The sequence below is a fragment of the Triticum aestivum genome, chromosome 5A, assembly GCF_018294505.1.
Source record: "Triticum aestivum cultivar Chinese Spring chromosome 5A, IWGSC CS RefSeq v2.1, whole genome shotgun sequence".
Classification (NCBI taxonomy): domain Eukaryota; kingdom Viridiplantae; phylum Streptophyta; class Magnoliopsida; order Poales; family Poaceae; genus Triticum; species Triticum aestivum.
In genome coordinates, this window is record NC_057806.1 from 221,119,470 (window position 1) to 221,137,004 (window position 17,535).

Genomic DNA, 17,535 nt, shown 5'->3' on the forward strand with positions numbered 1-17,535 from the left:
GAGTGATGGGGCGTGCCAGGCCGCACCCTCGAGGCCGTCCTCGACCACATCGAGACCAGCAACGTGCCGCGCCTCGAGTACCCATAGCGGCTGACCTTCTCGCGCCGCCGTGGTAGCTCTTGGACACCGCGGCGGATGGAGCCGGGGTCGTCCTTGTCGTCGGGCTCTGGCTCACCGGCCGCGCCGCTTCGCCCCGTCAAGCCCGAGCCGGAGGAGACGCCGCTCGGGCGCCGCACCCGCAGCGGTGCCCTCGTCATCAACTAGGGTGCCCGGCCCTTCCCGCCTGGTCCGGCTCCGGGGAGACGCTCCCTCCGCCTGGTCCGGCCGAAGCCCGAGCCGGGGCTGCTCCCGGTGAAGCCGGAGCACGTCGAGATGGCTGCCCCCAACGACGAGTTCGCTCTCAAGTGGGCAAAGGAGGACTACGTTCGTGAGCAGGTCCGCCGCCAATGCCGGGCGTACACGAAGCTCCAGGCCCGGCGCCGCGGGCGCGAGGAGCGCGACGTCATCGTCCTCGACAGCGATGAGGAGGACGAGGCCGGGCCGTCCAGCGCGCCACCGCGCCTCGCCGACCTTCGCCAGGGCTACAGCAACGACGTCGCCGGCCCAAGCCAGCTGCGTGACGACAACGACGACGATGACGACGACGGCGGCGACTAAGGCTTCTCGGCATGTAGACGGCGGCGACGACGGCGGACAGTGACGGCTAGGCGTACTTTAGGCGTAGTTCAGTCGTAGTTTGCATGTTTTCATGTTTTATGTACAAATTTGAATAAAGTTTCACCGAGTTCGTGCAAATGTTGCCGAGTTTGCATATATTTTGTACGCAATATCGCCGCACCCGGAGCTACCGTTGAACCGCCGACTGAGAGCTAGGTCGCGCCCACGCGTCAATCTAACGCTGGCTCGCCCTCAGGGGGCTCTTTTTCGGTGCCGAACGACTGAGATGCTCTAAGCATCAAAGAATCGTCAAAAAGGTAAATGAGAAATTGGAATGCCCGACGGCTCGTTCATCTGTTTCGCTGCCAGAGCGGGCCCGCATGCCAGCAGCACAACGAGAGTCCCAAGTGCACGTGTGCACGTGCTCACCATACACAAGCACACACACGCTCGCGCACGCACCAGTCACGAGTGGCGGGAGCGGAAGCCATGCGTCCCCTCCTCCTCCCGGCCTCGCTGTCGTTATCGCTACACGTCGCCGGTGCCGCTGCGTCGTCCTCCCGCCGCGCCATGGTCGCTGTGGCGTCCGCGGCGTCCAGGAGCTTGTCGTCGTCCTCGTTCGACGCGTCGGCCTTCGAGGCCGAGCGGCTCCGCCTCGACGCCGAAGCGCGGGCCTCGATGGTGTTAGACTGTATTTACATGTGTATATTGTAACGTTGTATACCACCTCATTATATATATATGTGATAGGCCACCCCTAGAGGGTTGTGCCGGTTCCCCCCAAAGCCTATTGTCTTACATGGTATCACGCTAGGTTACGTCCGCTTCCGCCTAAAAACCCTAAACCGCCGCCGCCGCCGCCGCCGCCACCGCCGCGCCCGCCGTCGCCGTCGCCCGACTGCTATGACGTCCGCCGCTGCGTCCGGCTCCACCGCCACCGGTTTTCTGCCGGCCTCCCTCGCGGCACTTCTCTCGAGGCCGCTGGATGCCGCCTCCCTTCAGGCGCCGATCGGGACACGGAGCGTCGGCTCCCTCTTCGCGCTCCCGCCGGCTGCTACTTCGCCCGGGCAGGCGCTTGTGGCCCACACCGCCGCCGCCCCGTCAACCGCGGCTGTCGCGCCCTCGGCCACTGCGCCGCTGGTGGCGGAGGACGTCGCGCTGGCAGGCTTCGCGGCGTCAACCGCGGCCATCGCGCCCTCTGTCACCGCGACGGCTGCCCCTCTGACTGTCTCCACGGTGGTCTCACCTCAGCCAGTCTCCTCGATGGGATCGCAGCCGCCGCCGCCGTTTCACTTCGGCCATCTCATCACCATCAAGTTGTCGTCGGACAATTACATCTTCTGGCGCGCGCAGGTTCTTCCGCTTCTTGGGAGTCACTATCTGCTTGGCTATGTCGACGGCTCTCTCCCTTGCCCTCCTGCGCTGGTTGACAGCGTGCACGGTCCGGTCTATAATCCGGCTCACCGTGTCTGGACAGGGCAGGATCAGGCGAACCTCTCCTCCATCCAGGGGTCGCTCTCTCCGGCCGTTGCTGGGCTTGTTGTCTTCGCCAAGACGTCCCACGAGGCATGGACTATTCTTGAGCGCTCGTTTGCGGCACAGTCGCAGGCTCGTGTATCTGGGCTCCGTCGCCAACTTGGGGAGTGTTAGAAGCTTGACTCCACCGCCACTGAGTTCTACAACAAAGTCAAGAGTCTCGCCGACACGCTGGCCTCCATTGGACAGCCCCTCACCGACTCCGAGTTCAACTCGTTTATTGTCAATGGTCTTGATGAGGAGTATGACGCCCTAGTCGAGATCATCAATGAGAGGGGCAACTTCACGCCCATGCCAGCACAGGAGGTCTTTTCACGCCTCCTGCTTACTGAGCAACGAGTCGAGACGCGCCGATCCAGGGGCAACGGCGCCCTCTCGGCAAACGCCGCCACCAAGGGTGGTCGCTCCTCTGCTTCATCCAGGGCTCCTTCGGGGCAGTCACCACCACCCGCCTCGGCCCCTCCTCCTACTGCGACGCTACCAGGGGCTGGCGGTCCACGTGTGTGCCAGCTTTGTGGTTGCGATGGGCTCTGGGCCTCGAAGTGTCACAAGCGCTTCCAGCGGGGTTTTCTTGGTCTCGGCAATGACGGGAAGGATACACGCAACTTTGCTCGTCAGGTCGCCATGGCTGATCGTCCGCCGCCGCAGAAGCCACAGGGACACACTCAGTCCTACTCCATTGATCCCCACTGGTACATGGACTCTGGGGCGACAGAGCACCTGACCAGTGAGATGGGGAAGCTTCACACTCGTGAACCCTACCATGGCTCCGACAAGATCCACACCGCCAATGGAGCAGGTATGCACATCTCTCATATTGGTCAAGCATCACTTCTCACTAGACATGCCAATAGGAGTCTTCAACTTCGCAATGTTCTTCGAGTTCCATCTATGACATGTAATCTTCTTTCAGTTCCTAAACTCACTCGTGATAATAATGTGCTTTGTGAATTTCATCCTTTTGATCTTTTTATTAAGGATCGGGGCACGAGGGACATTCTTCTTAGTGGGCGGCTCTGCCAAGGTCTCTATCGTCTGGAGCATCCTGGCGTCGCTCGCGTCTTTAGTGGAGTTCGGGTATCTCCGTCACAGTGGCATGCTCGTCTTGGTCACCCGGCCACACCTATTGTCCGGCATGTTTTGCGTCGTCATGAGCTTCCTAGTGTGTCTAGTAATAAAGATGTAGCAGTGTGTGATGCTTGTCAGCAGGGGAAGAGTCATCAACTTCCTTTTTCGGAGTCCAGTCGTGAGGTGAAACATCCTTTAAAACTTGTGTTTTCAGATGTATGGGGTCCTGCTCAGACTTCTGTTAGTGGTCATAATTACTATATCAGTTTTGTTGATGCTTACAGCCGCTTTACCTGGCTTTATCTTATCAAACGTAAATCTGATGTGTTTGACATTTTTGTTCGGTTCCAAAAACATGTTGAACGCCTTCTCAAGCACAAAATTGTTCATGTTCAGTCGGACTGGGGTGGCGAGTATCGCAACCTCAACTCCTTCTTTCAGTCGCTTGGGATCACTCACCGTTTAGCATGTCCACATACACATCAGCAGAATGGTTCAGTAGAACGTAAGCATCGTCACATTGTTGAAGCTGGTCTGACTCTTTTGGCCCATGCATCTGTTCCGTTTCGTTTTTGGAGTGATGCTTTCACCACTGCATGTTTTCTCATCAATCGTACTCCCACTCGTGTTTTGAATATGAAGACTCCCATTGAAGTTCTCCTTAATGAACAACCGAACTACACCTTTCTCAAGGTGTTTGGGTGTGCTTGCTGGCCCCATCTCCGTCCATATAACAAGCGTAAGCTCGAGTTTCGTTCCAAGAAGTGTGTTTTTCTTGGTTATAGCTCTCTTCATAAAGGATACAAATGTCTTCATGTGCCCACTAATCGTGTCTACATCTCTCGGGATGTTGTGTTTGATGAGCATGTTTTTCCCTTTGCCAAACTCCCTGTGTCCACTACCGAGCCACCTGTCATGCATTCATCCTCTGTTGCTTCTGACCAATTTGATGATGTTGCATATTCTCCTCTATTGTTGCCTAACCATGGTGCAGGCACTGGTCGTGGGGCTTGTTTGGAGATTCTGGAAGTGTCATCTTCCTCTTCGTCGCCATCGCCTTCATCCTCGGCACCTTCTGTTGTGCATGAGGAGCACATGGCGCCCCTGCATGGCCTTGGTTTCCATGCTCATGCACGGCCGATCGACGCCCTGGCTTGGTCGCCTCTGGCTTCTGGGCTGCCTTCGCCATCGTCGCGCCCTGCAACTCCGCCGACTGGGCCGGCCTCCTCGGTCCCCGTCTCGCCCAGGGCGTCGGGGCAGTCATCACCAGGCCTGGCCTCGCCCGCCCCTGCCTCGCCCAGGGTGTCTGGGCCCTTCTCACCAGGGCCGGCCTCGCCTGCTCTCGCCTCGCCACGGCCGTCTGGGCCGGTGTCACCGGAGCTGGCCTCGCCCACTCTCGGTTCGCCCATGGCCTCTGAGCCCCTGTCATCGGGCCAGTCTTCGCCATGCAGCCCGGAGTCGTCTGTCCCGAGCTCGCCTGAGGTGATTCCTGCATCTCCGGCGACCGTCACGTCTCCGTCACCTTCGCCTCCGCCGGCTCCTGCTGCTGCTCTACGTCCACATACGCGCAGTTGGAGTGGCATTTTTCAGCCTAAGCAACGTCACGATGGCACAGTTGCTTGGTTAGCGGCGTGCATGTCTGCTGCTCTCGCAGATCCATCCTCTGAGCCACGCACGTATCAAGCTGCTATGCGCATTCCTCATTGGAGAGAGGCCATGGAGCAGGAGTATCAAGCGCTTCTTCGCAATCAGACATGGACTCTTGTTCCTCCACAATCACAGGTAAATGTCATTGATACCAAATGGGTTTTCAAAGTGAAGAGGCATTCTGATGGGTCCATTGAGCGCTATAAGGCTCGTCTGGTTGCTCGTGGTTTTCGACAGCGTTTTGGACTTGACTATGAAGACACCTTCAGTCCAGTGGTCAAGCCTACTACCATCAGACTTCTTCTCTCTCTGGCTGTTACTCGAGGTTGGTTTCTTCGTCAGCTTGATGTTCAAAATGCTTTTCTTCATGGTGTCTTGGCGGAGGAGGTTTACATGCGCCAGCCTCCGGGTTTCTCTGATCCGGATCGCCCTGATCATCTCTGTCGTCTGTCCAAGGCAATTTATGGTCTGAAGCAGGCTCCTCGTGCTTGGCATGCTCGTCTTGCAATGGCTCTTCGTGCTCATGGTTTTGCATCATCAACTGCTGACTCCTCATTGTTTCTTCTTCAAAGGCCTGAGGTTACTATGTACTTGTTGGTCTATGTAGATGATATCATTTTGGTCAGCTCCTCTCAGTCGGCTGCTACTGCGCTTGTTCGCTCACTTGGTGCTGATTTTGCGGTCAAGGACCTTGGGAAGCTTCATTACTTTCTTGGTGTGGAGGTTACTTCTCGTGCTGCTGGCCTTGTTATGACGCAGAAGAAGTACTCTCTGGATTTGTTGCAGCGAGCTGGGATGCTTAAGTGCAAACCGACGACTACACCCATGTCTACCACTGATAAGCTCAATGCTGTTGATGGTGTGCTTCTTTCTTCTTCTGATGCGACAGAGTACAGGAGTATTGTTGGTGGGCTCCAGTACTTGACGATCACGCGACCAGACATTTCCTATGCTGTTAACCGAGTCTGCCAGTATCTGCAGTCACCCCGTGACACTCATTGGTCTGCTGTTAAGCGGATTTTGCGCTATATTCGTTTCACGGTGACTCATGGTTTGCATATGGTTGTCTTTCAGCATATTCTGATGCAGACTGGGCTGGCAATCCGGATGACAGGCGATCCACGGGGGGTTATGCTGTCTTCTTTGGCTCTAACCTGATTGCCTGGAGTGCTCGGAAACAGGCTACTGTCTCGCGTAGCAGTACTAAGGCTGAGTATAAGGCTGTGGCCAATGCCACATCAGAGATCATCTGGGTACAGTCCTTGCTTCAGGAGTTAAGTATACCCCAATCCCAGGGGCGCGGGCGGAGGAAGATACGAAAGCGGGTGTGGGACGTGCTCGAGGCCGAGAGCGTCGCGCGCAACCCGCGCCCCGTCCACCACCGCATCCCCAACTTCGATGGCGCCGCCGCCGCCGCCGATTCGGTCCGCTCTCTCCCGCCTCTCTTTCGCTTCTCACCTCGGAGCCCCCACCACGGAAACTAGCACGCTGTTCTGTTCCTATCTCCGATTGTGGTTGATGTTACCAGCCGCAAAATTGGGGAGTTCCCTTGGTCCTGCTATCTAACTGTTCCTTCATTATTTTTGCTTATTATATAACTCTGTAATGACGTGGAAATGTTTCTGGATCTCACTAGTTAGGGAGGTTGGACGTGTTTCAGAATGCACAATGCGTGAAGGTCAATCCGGATTCGCCGCAGAAGCAAGTTCGATTCTTAACACTCTCAGGTGAGTCGGCTGCCACTTCTCCTTGCATACCTTAAAAACTTGCATGTTATTGGCTATTGATATCTTGTTTCGTTTCTTGAATTATCCATGCAAGCCAGAGCAGACTTTGATGAGGCTTATAGCTTTCCATACCATCTGCCCCTTTGAACCTGATGCTCATTTTAGCCCAGTACTCAGTATAAGTTTGTCATACATATACTCGACCAGGTCTTTCATTATTTACAAATGATGCTACTGGAATCACACAGGCGATAAGAAACTTCTGACACCGCAACCACGGCTCAGGACGGGGTTCTTCTCCGCTCTAGAATCTCAGATGATACCCACTGGATGCATTCCTGAAGCATGCACTTCTGTTGGCGCAGCCAAATATGGAAGGCCGATAGGTCTAGATGAAGTGATTAAAGTGGATCTGATTGTGATTGGGTCGGTTGCAGTTGATCCAAGCACGGGAGCACGACTAGGGAAGGGTGAGGTAATTATTTTCTTGCACATGCAGTTGAAGAACTGAACTAGAGTTGATTTTGTTATACTTGGATCAATGATCAAGATCAACTGTTGACCTTTCACAATGTCAATGCTGCTTCTTTAATGAAGAAACAGTAGGGAAAGCCTCCACTGCGCCATTTTCCTTTTATAAATGGAGAACTATACAAACGGTTATGTACAATGTCAATGCTACCCTGAAATCGAACTGTGCTTTGTCTACCAAAAGTCGAATTTTCTCGCTTCTTATCTGTAGTTTATCTATGAACGTTGATCATAGGGATTTGCAGAGCTGGAATATGGGATGCTTCGTTATATGGGAGCTATAGATGATTCGACCATGGTAGTAACAACTGGTGAGTTTTATTTATGTATCAGCTGGTGATCCAGTTTGTATACAGATCTAATGAGTTTGGTAATGTAGGAACTAGGATAATTGATTATATAGGTGGGCATCTTCTCATTCTTCAGCATGAGTGCCAGCTTTCTATTTTGTTTTTCTCAAAATATTTGTCAGCACTTCTTTTTTATGTAATAGCCTGTGGCTAACTGGACCTAACTTTATAGTTGTGACGCTAGAAATGGTTGAGATACTGGTGGATATTGTCTTTTGTAATCCACAATCCTGCTTGTATTTCATCGATCATTTTCTTCAAAGAACCATCTATGTGGACATGCTGTGCCGCTTCTTTTCTGAAGTGGAAACAATTGGTGATTCGTTAGTTTCTACCCGAAAGATTGAGTAGTAACCAATCCAGTAGAATTAACTTCCAATTTTGTCTACGGGTACAGTACATGACAAGCAATTAGTGGATGACATTCCAGTTGAAAAGCTGCTAATTCATGATGTACCGGTTGATATTATCTGCACCCCAACTCAGGTCATCTTAACAAATACTGCAATCCCAAAGCCACAAGGTCTGACTGATTCCTCTCGCTTGGTAAAGTTGCAAATAAGTCTTCCACCACCAGATTTTGACGAACTTCTGTTTGTGCAGGGATTTACTGGGAAAAACTATCTCCCGAAAAGTTGGGCCAAATTCGAATTCTAAGAGAGCTGAAGAGACGCATAGAGAAGAGACAGGAACAATACTTCCTTGTGGGCCATCTGAGAATCTACCACCAACAGCTCAGCGAAGAAGAAGAAGAGGGCGGTAACTACGTATGTTTTTTTTGATAAAGGGCGATTTTATTATCTCAAAATGTAGCATCAAGAGGATACAGAACATTATGAGTAACACCTGGCCTCTGCATAACTAAGTATGTGTATCATAACTGATTCTATTGAATATTATACATATATTTTAGAGAAAATTAAGATATGTTAAGCATTGCGCGGTTCAAATATTGGGTCTATAAAGACTTGTTTACAAAAGAGCTAATATCCCCGAAAGTCATAGAACTTGTGCTTGATGTTCAGTTTAGTGCTAAAACTCTAAAAATACAGAATTATGGTCATTCAACTTGTCCCTGCATACATATACGGCCACTTCTAGACATATGTTGTGCTTCGTCCATATCTAGACATATGTTGTGCTTACATGGCATGCCAACGTTGCTATGGCCACTGTTAGTGACCGGAACAACAGAGTGCTACGTGTGCATGTTCTTTTTTACATATACACTCTCGTTGTCAATTAGAAAAAAACAGCTTTCGGGGCTCGGACTCACTAGCTCATGTACGAGCATACCTTCTGCCAACCAACACACTAAGCAGATTCTCAAGTTAAAACAGAGGCAAACAATAATTTATAATGAAAGCAGTTTTTTTTCTCGATTATGTTTTTTTTGTGCGACCAAAAATGCCGGTTCTCAGAAAATCTCAAAGTTTTAAATGAAATTCGAATTAAAAAAAACTGTCCAAGATATTAGCAGGAATTTTCATTCTGGTCTGAGAAATCCCCGTGGTCACTGAACCTCGTGCCAAAATTTCAAATGTATTTTTGAATTTAAACACCCAGAACTGTATCAAATAAAATTTTGTATGCACATAATCATACAACGCACTGCATAGCTCCATGGTCACGTGATCGATTCCAATGGTCTCCATCAATAATTTTTGGTAATTTTAGCTGATATTTACTCAAACTCACAAGTTGGGGTCACCTAGCAGATGTGCAATACTAACCGTTGGAATCGTGCATAGGCTTTATTCTTTTCTAGGTTCAGTTTTATATATTGTAATGCCAAAAAAATTGAATTTGAATTTGTTTGAATAAATTCGGGCGAAAAAATACGAAATTTCCGAGATTACCTAGAAACTGATTTTTCTGACGTGTCCTGAGAAAAAAATGGGCATCAAGAAAATAATGTTGGATACAAGTAGTCGTTGTTGACAACATATAAAATTATGTGTTCCTCCTTAGACACATGAACAATCACGAATTTCAAAATGTTTTTTTTTTGGCTCGCCCTCAAAAATTCTTTCAGATAAATCAGATTTTTTTTTTGAATTCAAGTAATTTTATGGTTGTCCCGCCAAAAATATATTATTTGTTGGGTTGACCAATATAATACATTACAATATTCATTTCATTATTAGACTGGAAAGGAATGCCTTGTGTGCGTGGTTAGCTCGCGTGGCAAGTTTGAATAGGTCGCTGGTCCGATAGCTGGCATGATGATTATTTTTGAATCTTTTCTGCAAAAATGTCGTCACACCTAGCGCCTCTACCACCCAGTCTGACAGTGGGGCCATGCACGCGTGGCGTATGGCGTGTCACGCAAGCGGCAGATACGCATGCATACGCACTCTGTGACCGTATTTGCACGTGAACGCAAGTTGAGTGACCACAAATTCGTTTTTTTTTTAAGTTTTTAGCACCAAACTAAACATTCAAAGCAAGTTTTATGACTTCTGGTGATATTATCTCTTTACAAAAGGTCATACTGTTTCATCTTCTTCGTTGAGTCGGCAACATAAATGAGTACTAGTGTGGCTGTTTCTATGGCCTATTTGATGGTCTTCGCATCCCTCTGTCCTCAAATATAAGACGTTAAAATATAAGATGTTAAACATCTTATATTTTGAGATAGAGGAAGTACTAAAAAGTCAACTTGTGGTATGACCAACTTTAATTAGATCCCAATGATGTGCATCATACTTGGCTGACCTTATCTGCTGACGTGTGTGCAGGTGTGTTCGCGTTGGTACAGTCAAAGCGCACATGTGTCCCGGCGCTGATGCGGCATTACGTGATTGGCTCTTGCGTCTTTTGTACTTCACTACGAGAGTTGTGACCAATTTGTCGAAGTCACTTAATTAAATTGTGGTTTGCGCTGAAAACGGAAGAAGAAAACGATGACAGGTTGTGAACGCTGAAATTTAAAATTCAGCCGAATGATCTAGCCACCTTATCCAAAAGTTCCCTAATTTGAACGTGTGAATGGATTATTTGTCTCCTGTATTTCTTGGACCGTGTCCTTGAGACCCTTGTCTCAATCTCCCGGTCTCAGGTGTGTATAATAACGTGATCTACTACCTCCGTCTAGTCATATGTATACATCTAGCATTACAAATTTTATCTTCAAACAGTGTACCGAGTGTTGCCCCGGTCTGATTCGTTTAACGATAATGACTTCATTTTTGGTGAGCCATCTTAGAGGTCCGTAAAGCTGCATATTAGCGATGAAGCCCCGCCGAGCTCGGGTGAGGAGGTGATCCATCATTTTTTTCTTCGGTGGCTGTTGTGGTGGTGCTGGAGGCAGGTGACAGACGTTGGTGTCAAGCTCAGAGGTGTTTTGTTATCTTTTCAGTTTTGTCATGCCGGTTTTTACGAGACTTGTACTTTGATCTTTATGATATGAATGAGACATGTATTATCATGAAAAAAAAATTCACTCCCTCACTCTATCCTCCAACCCCCATTTTCTCCCACGCATAATCCCCAATCCTCATTCTTCTCCTTTAATTTAATTGGCCGAGGCTAATAAGAGGAGAGAGAACTAATATGACACTCATTTTCTAGATATACCCTTATAACCGGGAACAAAATATTTGATGGTACCGAGGACTAGATGCTACTATGATTTGGTCTATTAGACATTCTTAGATTGGACATTCCCAAAAACTCTGCAATATTTTGCAAAAGGAAGAAATTCCCCTAAGAGTCCGAAAATAGTGTATAGGTCCAGCAGATCCAATAGTTTCCATATGCTGTCCGATTTAAGATCTGATGACCCAGGATCCCGTATCACGGTAGCACCTGGGCCTTGGTGGCACTAGACATTCTTCCCTTATAACCGGACAGAGCGAGTGGTGTAATAGTGTAATCACAAACTCTGACACCAACACCTACTTCTGGTTAGATATTTGGCTGCATAAAAAATCACTCAGTGCTCTATTTCCATGCCTCTACTCGCACACCACTACACCACTTGCTCGTGTGACCTCTGTTTTGATTCATGGTTTGAAATCAATCCTGCGGAACCACCTAACATCTAACGCCGCTACCAAGTTGTGCTCTTTGTTGTCGCTTCTACAGGACTTCTAGGTGTTGCCGGAACCAGACGAGCGCTTCCTCAACAGCGGTCTACGCTTCACTACAAAGACCACCTATGAACTAACCACGCCGGTCAACAACACCGATGCTCATTCAGTGCCCATATGGCCAACATGTGTCCTCAACATCTTTGTCTGGCCTCTATTCCATCTTCTTCGCAAGCATGTCATCTCAAACCCCCTCTGCCCAAGATGTGGGTTCGATGGTGAAACCAGCTCGCACATCTTCATCGATTGCCCACTCGCGAAGCGAATATGGCTCGTCCGCTTTGTCTTTTTTTTCTTCTGTTTTTTGGGCTTGTTGAGCTGTGCCCTCAGCAAAAGCTTTTGTACTATTTGTTGTGCCGCTACTCTGTGTGTGGGTGTGAACCTTATTGAACCTTGTGGCTGTGGTGGTTTGCTTTATTTATAAAGCGGGACGAAAGCCTTTTTCAGTAATATGGCAAAGGATTGACTTCTCACCTACCGACACCATCGACGAACTTTGGGATTGCTGCCTTCCTCACCAAATGGATTCGAGCGATCTGGCACTCCATGCTTCTCATCATCCTATGGAAGATTTGGGATTCCAAGAATACTACGACCTTCAGACAACAAAACCACCACAGTGTCAGCATCCTTAAGCGAATCATTGAAGATCTGATGCTCTGGACACACCGGATGAAGAAACCGGAACAAAAACATGTCGCCTCCTCATGACGTTTCTAGCTCTTATCACGATTACACGTGCTTATATAATTCATCTTTGTAATCAATCAAATGATGGATTGCAAAGTTGAGAAATATATTTAGGTGAAGAGCTTCCTTCACCTGTTCATTTTTCAAAAAAGAAAGGACAGAAAAACCAAACATGACAGAATTTTGTAAGGGACCTTGTCTTCTTGTCGTAGTCATACACGTGACACATTTGATTTTGTGAAACTATTTGAGTTCCACGTAAAACAGAGACAATGTGCATCTTGTGTTTGTATGGCTAGACAAGTGCCAATCCGTACGAAGTCAAAAGACGTCTCTGCCGACGGAGAACTTGGGGCGGCACGGAAAGCTTGGTTTATCAAATTCGAGTTTACACTCTTGCATCGGTTTCTATTATCTAAATAAAATATAGGCGGGGCTAAGCGTCCGCGGGCGGATAATTTAAAAAGATCCACCGTCTCTAAAACCATTAGATCTGACACTATCCAACAGTCCAACCCCTTTCTCATCTTTGCAATAGAGCACATGTTGCACAAATTCTTCTGCAACATTAGTGTTGTTGCAGAATTTTTTTCGTCTTCACATTTCTGCAACATTGATCTTGTTGTGGAATCAACTTTTGCAACACGGAATGACTTTGCAGAAAAAAAATTCCGGCTTCAATTTTCTGCAACATGGATATTGTTGTGGAACGGACTTTTGCAACATTGATGTGTTCCAGAACATTTTTTCGCCTTCATTTTTCTGCAGCATGGGTGTTGTTGTGAAAAAAACTTTTGCAACACAGATGATGTTGCGAAAAAAAACCCAATGAAAATGAAGTTACATAAACATAGACGTCACTGATAGCATCGCTGTTGTTCGCCGTCGTCGCCCCCAACCACAAGGTCATCCACCTCCAACTGTCAATCCCCGTCGCCGGTCGCGTCGGCTAGCGAGCATGCATGATACTCCATCAGTGCTTGCTGTTTGTACCCGCTAGCTGCTGCAAGCTACCTTCATGGACGCCCACCAGCCGTTAGATGCTGCTTGCATGCTACCTCCATGAATACCTATGACTGGGTTGGAGAAGGACATGGCCGGGTTGTGGTGTCCGCCAGACTCTTCCGTGGACATGTCTACTCACAGGCCGGTGGGCATGGGATGGCGTTGTTCTGCTTGCATGTATGATGCAAAAGGCTGAATGGCTTTGGGGAAAAAAGGAAGAAGGCAAGAAAAAATTTATATGGCTTGAGCAATCAAACGAGATAATAAGGTAGCACGTGAAGCGGTGCACGGACCCACTGAAACACGTGTCGTCCTATGCGAGGTGGCGGATGCGGGAGAGAAAATCCACGGGTTGATTCTGAGCTTTTTCCAATATAAATGAACGAAGTTTGTCACAAGTTTTTCAGAAATTCCAATTCCACCAAGAAACCAAACAATTTGCTGTCCGTGTGAACACGCTGACCACGCGACGTGAGAAACGAGTCCACCCTTTTTTCTTCCTTCCTTCCTTGTCAGTATCCGTCGGCTTCGCTTTGACTGTCAGTCAGCGAATGTTGCGTTGGGATCACACCGACGGGTCATCCCGCCGCTCAGGCTGCTCATGGCTGTAGGCTGCCCACGCCGCTGCTGAGGTCACCACCGGGCCCGGGCGTTCTGTACTGGCACCCTCACCTCTGCTCTCCGGCTGCATGGGGTAGCTCGCTCCGGCTCCGAAGCTGTACATCACAGGAGGCGCCGGCGTTCTCGGCGCCCCCGACGTCGAGCCGCCGGTGCTCGGCAGCAGGAACCTGGCGTAGTGGGAATAGGCCTGCCCTCCCAACAGAGCCTGCGACTCCAGCAACGCCTCGGGCCGCTGCGGCGGTGGCATCGCTAATGCCGGAGCGGGGGGAGGCTGCTGCTGTGGCGGGATGGTGGCGGACTCCGGAAAGTTGAGCTTGGCGCGGCTGCCGCGGAATCCGAGGGCGGCGGCGTCGTAGGCGCGCGCGGCGGCCTCGGCGTTGTCGAAGGTCCCGAGCCACACACGCGCCGCCTTGTGCGGGTCACGGATCTCCGCCGCCCACTTCCCCCACGGCCGCTGCCGCACGCCCCTGTACCGCTTCCTCGGCGTGCCCCCGGAGCCGCCAGACTCGGCGGAGGACGGCGAAGGAAGCTCCTCGTCGCCGGCTGCCACCCCGTGCGGCGAGTAGGATGCGGCGGGCGCTGCTGTGTAATCTGCACGCGAGTCGAATAAACAGAGGAGAGAGGGAAAGAATGTCATGACAAGTCACTAAGAAATTTCTGTATTTTTCTACTGTATGTTACTCTACTTTCCTGCCCACTTGCTCTGTTTCGCTGGACGACGCGAAGCTATGATGCCGAAATGAATCAGCCAAAGTTTTTTTTTAACACGAATCAGCCTAGGTTTGCCAATGTACGTAGTATGAATGGAACAGTGGGAAAACGATAATGCCGATTTCCTTTCATACTGTTGGCGGCTCCTAAGATTTCAAACCCTTTTTAATTGGACTTATCTATCGAGCACATGGAAGAAGAAGACCAACATGCCCTGTTGTAGGTGGGGAGGAACACGTGTCTGACGCGGCACGCATGCTCGTACGCACATCTACCGAATCGTTCATGATAGTACTCTAGTTTACAAATCTTAATTTGATTCTCTCTCCTTCTAAGAAGTACTCCATCCATTCTAAATTACTCGTAAATTTAAACTAAAACCATAACAAGTAATTAAATTTACGAGTAATTTGAAACGAAAAGAGTACTAGGGATTGATGAACTCCCAAATAAAAAAATGATCGAGTCGTTAGCAATGTCCTTAACTTGTTTAAGGCTTCCCTAAAAAAGCATGTTTAAGGCTAACAATACTATTGTTACGTGTCGTTTTATGCGTGTTGCACGATGCTTATGCATGGAGATGCATGGTCGTTGTCAAGCGTACCACGTACCGGCAAGGAAGGGAGAGGCCGCCGACGGCGCTCCGCCGTCTCCGTCTCCACCACCGTACGACGTCGACCACCACGCCTCCTCCGCGAAGGCCTCGTGCTCGGCGGGTCTCTTGGTCGAAGACGCGATGCCACCATCGCCCACGCCGCCGGCGACGACATGAGCTAGCGCCGACACCATGGCCGACATGTCCTGCGCCTGTCTGCGCCGCCACATCGTCGTATTGGGCGGCGGCGAGGACAGTAGTGCATGCTCCTCCCGTCCATCTCCCCCGTCGTCGTCGCCGGCGGCCAGTCGCCGCCGGTGCTCTCCAGGGTCCGCCACCTCGGCGCCGCAGCACATCAACTCACCGACTCTCGCCCACAACAAATGCCTGGCGTGGCTACTGGCTAGCTAGCTACGTGACAGGCGACCTTTTCACAAATGCTTCAACTCCTCGGCGACGGACAACTATATATATAGAGAGAGGGGGAAGTTTCAGGTGTACGTGCTGGCTTGGCTGCCTAAACCTTAAGCAGTAAGATATGCCCACTTCGTGCGTGCGTGCGTGTGTTTAATTAGCTAGATGTTGTAATCGTGGATATAGATTTAGTTCCGCCATCGGAACAGTGATCTACATCGATCTAATTAATCTACCCACGAACCCACATACAACGCATTTGTATCACCGGCATTGCTTGTTTCATCTAGATCTACTACTAGGTGACAATGTATCTGGCCTGGCGCATGTGTGTGTTCATGGACGTGTGCAAATTCTGTTCCTACTTGTGCTGCCATGTCTCTTTTCTTATTGTGTCGGCAGCTTTTCTGTGTACACACACGGATCACTTAATTTACTCGCTTCATCTCGGTACAAGTTTGCTTCAGGGACAAGCTCTATATATATGAATTACTTTTTGGTGTTTCATAGCTTAAAGATAGCCCCTTGATTTTTTTAATTCAAGTTTTTGATAGGTTGAAGATAGTGTCCAAAGTACCTTGCGATAAATAATGTGTTTGATCATGTTAAGCTAGTTTGCTGTTGTTCATATACTATTGGTTGTTTGCTTCGTGACTATAGTTGCCTTAGATTGTAAAGCTTAGACAAGTTTAACCAATTTAGAAGAGTATTTTAGGTAAGATGTTCTGCCGCATTAGGGATCCACATAGCATACATGCAAAAAATGTGACAAATTTTTCTTAAGGCTTGCCAACTTGTGACTTTCATTTTATGGAACTAACTTTAGACAACTTTGACAAAAAAAAGCGTGAGAAAGTGTGGCATGGCAAGGCTGTAACACCCTCGATGCGACTATAGCTCCCACGTGTCGAGGCACGACTTAGAGACATAATCGCATTGAAGGCATATGTCGCAAGTTAGGCAATCTTCACAACATCCCATGTAATATAAATAATAAAAGGGAGATAACATAGTTGGCTTACACTCGCCACGTCAATCAAGTACATAAATAACATTACATCATCCAAACACTCATGGCCCGACTACGGCGCCAAAATAAAAGATAACCCAACATGCGACACGGTCCCAATCACCCCCAACTGGGCACCACTACTGATCATCGGAAAAGGAAACATAGTAACGTTGAGAGTCCTCGTCGAACTCCCACTTGAGCTCATACGCGTCTCCTGGAGCGGAATCATCAGGCCCTGCATCTGGTGTAATAGTAATCTGTGAGCCATAGGGACTCAGCAATCTCGCACCCTCGCGATCAAGACTATTTAAGCTTATAGGTAAGGCAAGGTAAAATATGAGAGGAGCTGCAGCAAGCGACTAAAAAGTATGGTGGCTAACTTATTCGCAAAAGAGAGCGAGAAGAGGAGGCAAAGCGCGAGCGTGAAACTAGAGAGCAACCTACGCAAACATTACTCCAACACCGTGTCCACTTCCCGGACTCCGCCGAGAAGAGGCCATCACGGTAACACACTCAGTTGATTCATTTTAATTAATTAAGGTTCAAGTTATCTACAACCGGACATTAACAAATTCCCATTTGCTCATAACCGCGGGCAGGGCTTTCGAAAGTTCAATCACTACAGGGGAGTCCCAACTTAGCCCATGACAAGCTCTCACGGTAACGAAGGAATAGACCTCCTCCCAAGACGTTCCGATCAGACTCGGTATCTCGGTTCTTCAAGACACTTCGACAGGTTAAAACAAATCCAGCAACACCGCCCGAATGTGCCGACAAATCCCGATAGGAGCTGCACATATCTCTTTTTCATGGCACACTCAGATTGTCTAAACTTCCGGTAGGCCAGCCCAGAGTTGCCCCTGGTAGCCACCGGCGG

At 49.3% G+C, this 17,535-nt stretch overlaps 2 pseudogenes; one reads left to right on the forward strand and one right to left on the reverse strand.

The window, feature by feature from the left end:
• Positions 1-372: 372 nt before the first annotated feature.
• On the forward strand, positions 373-8,294 carry LOC123101277 (5-formyltetrahydrofolate cyclo-ligase-like protein COG0212; annotated as a pseudogene).
• Positions 8,295-12,720: 4,426 nt separating this feature from the next.
• On the reverse strand, positions 12,721-15,661 carry LOC123106779 (ethylene-responsive transcription factor ABR1-like; annotated as a pseudogene).
• Positions 15,662-17,535: the final 1,874 nt, after the last annotated feature.